Genomic DNA, 3,331 nt, shown 5'->3' on the forward strand with positions numbered 1-3,331 from the left:
CGTTTAATTAGAGGCTCATAGTTATATATACTGATAGAGGGATATACTGGTGGAAGCCTCAGCCTTAGGCTCTTACCTACTATCTATTCATATGTATGTGACGAAAGCAATATATGTTAGCACATACGAGAAGTAATTATGAGAAGGATAGTGCTAGACTGGTATTACAATGTACCGGATGGTACATAGTAATAATACTTAGTTGTAATAGTATTGTACATAGTACATATGAAAAAATAATATCTGGGATATGAGATATGACTAAAAACGTGGATATGAGATAAACAAAGAGGCAAGTTATGAAGATAAGACGCTTACATAATGAAAATAAATGAGCAGGCATATGAAGAAAAGGAGCTGGGATATGAGGACAAGGAGCTGGGATATGAGGACAAGGAGCTGGGATATGAGGACAAGGAGCTGGGATATGATGACAAGATGGGACATAATGACAAGGAGCTGGGATATAACGACAAGGAGCTGGGATATGATGACAAGGAGCTGGGATATGATGACAAGGAGCTGGGATATGATGACAAGGAGCTGGGATATGATGACAAGGAGCTGGGATATGAGAACACTAAGCATGGAAATGAGAACATTTAACTGGGGTAAGAGAAGAAAGAGCTAAGGGGCCTGGTAGCTGAGTGGACAGCGCTTCGGAATCGTAGTTCTGAGGTTCCGGGTTCCATCCCCGGTGGAGGCGGAAACAAATGGGCAGAGTTTTTTTTCACCATGATGCCCCTGTTACCTAGCAGTAAATAGGTACCTGGGAGTTAAACAGCTGCTACGAGCTGCTTCCTGGGGGAGTGTAACAAAACCGAGGCCATATCCGTGCCGCGGGGACGCTAAACTCCGAAATCACCTCAAGATAACCTCAAGAGAGCTAGGATATGACTGTGATGTAACACCTGCTACCACTGTAACCCCTACCTGATACCACTGTAGGTTTACACACTGGTGTTCTTAAGTGCATTTCCTTAAACAGTAACCTGGTACTACTAATCCCACGCAGAACCACTTGTATTTTCAAGGAAATGCTTAATATCAATTTAAATGAGAGACACTGGCTGCCGCCACCCCATTACATTCGTTACTACAATAGTAGTGATAATTACTAATTAAGGGATCGCCTGCGGTTCATGGAGAAATCCACCGTGCCCCTATTGACTTTAATTACTCCTGAGAAATTTCTTTATTTGATGTAATCACTTACTGACAGTTATGTTAAGCAATTTAATACTGGAGAATTTGGGAGGTTCATGCAAGGAGGTTCAACGGCCTTGATGACAGGCATAGGAGATTACAAGGGAAGAGGTGACACATAAAGATGACAATTTAATAAGATTTTATTTAATCCAAATTATGATATTTACCAAAAGTCCCTAAGCTACATCCTATCCTACACTGGCAAATGGGTAAGTAATTTAGACATGGAAAATATATCAGAGATATCGCACATTACCGTATGGACCCACAGCGTCTCACAGCTGGAGACTCCCTGTCTCCCAGCTCGCTCTGTTGACCCAAGCACTTCTCTCGTCGATCCTCCCAGGGTACTCTAACTACTACCCTCCTACCCGGGGTATATGAACACCCCAAAACTGCCTTAGTTGGTGGTTTTCAGTTGGTTCAAAACAACAAGGGGATGGTTGTAGGATGGTCTACTCACACACGTGCAATACACTCAGCATAAGAATTTTCAGTTAAAAACTGTTTGACAAGTGTTTTCCTGGACTAATCTCGTAACTAATAGAAGGCGAGGTCAACTTCCTGACCCCTATACTTCAAGGATGAGGGGATAAGAATTATGGGAGGGTGAGGGACGCTTGAGAAAGAGAGAGAGAGAGAGAGAGAGAGGGAGAGAGAGAGAGAGAGAGAGAGAGAGAGAGAGAGAGAGAGAGAGAGAGAGAGAGAGAGAGAGAGAGAGAGAGAGAGAGAGAGAGAGAGAGAGAGAGAGAGAGAGAGAGAGAGAGAGAGAGAGAGAGAGAGAGAGAGAGAGAGAGAGAGAGAGAGAGAGAGAATATTTTCTGTAATGCTGAGGATCTCGTTTATTAAAATAATGTGTGGGGTAGATGCTTTGTAACTTATCTAAAATTGTTGGATCTAGATCTCGAACTTAAACTTTAAGTGCGAGAGATTCCAGAAAAATATTCCGATTAACATCTGGGAAATGTATTATTCTTTCAGACTTGTCAATTTTCCTGATAATATCACAGACCAGAAAATCATAACAGACGTCATCTTGAGTGAATGTGGCCGTCTTCAACTGTGGTCGAAAGTAAAGAAATTTAATAATCCGATGCCTCAGATGGTTTGTGAACAATGGGACCAGCAGAATGCCGATCAGGTAAAGCTAAATTATTCATGGAGGACATACTTAAGACGCATCTTGGCAGTCCATCTCTGCACTAATTATAATGCAAACGACGAGTCACAATAACGTGGCTGAAATATGTTGGCCAAACCACACACACTAGAAAGTGAAGGGACGACGACGTTTCAGTCCGTCCTGGACCATTCTCAAGTCGATTGTCAGAATTCTTGAGGTTATCTTGAGATGATTTCGGGGCTTCTAGTGTCCCCGCGGCCCGGTCCTCGACCAGGCCTCCACCCCCAGGAAGCAGCCCGGGACAGCTGACTAACTCCCAGGTACCTATTTACTGCTAGGTAACAGGGGCCTTCAGGGTGAAAGAAACTTTGCCCATTAGTTTCTGCCTCGTGCGGGAATCGAACCCGCGCCACAGAATTACGAGTCCTGCGCGCTATCCACCAGGCTACGAGGCCCCCATAGAATGGTCCAGGACGGACCGTAACGTCGTCGTCCCTGCACTTTCTAGTGTGTAGTTTGGTCAACAAATTATAATCTCCAGCCTGGCCCCGTGTCCACGCCTACACTCTAAATCTACACTTTAAAAAGTAATTCACAAATGGATTATACCCCTTCTGTCTGAAGGAAGTCAAACTGTCAGCAAAACACCATAAACTCTCATTTCGAGAGCTCGCTTCTCATTGGCCACTTAAACTTTGCTAGAAATGTGAACTTGATTGCATGTAAGAAAAACGTGATTGCAAGTAAGAAAAGCTTGATTTCAAGTAAGAAAGACTTGATTGCAGGTAAGAAAAACGTGATTGCAAGTAACAAAAACTTGATTACAAGCAAGGAAAACTTACAAAGGAGTACATAACTATCAGTACTAACTTATTAGTGACTAGTGAGAAGTGATGTCTAACTCTTTATGTCCCGTCTACTAGCCTTTGTTGAACCTGTTGCGTTATAACTGAACCATCTTGATGTGGATTCTCTCCATATCCAGCTGTACACGCTGGA

The sequence above is a fragment of the Procambarus clarkii genome, chromosome 22 (assembly GCF_040958095.1).
Source record: "Procambarus clarkii isolate CNS0578487 chromosome 22, FALCON_Pclarkii_2.0, whole genome shotgun sequence".
NCBI lineage: Eukaryota > Metazoa > Arthropoda > Malacostraca > Decapoda > Cambaridae > Procambarus > Procambarus clarkii.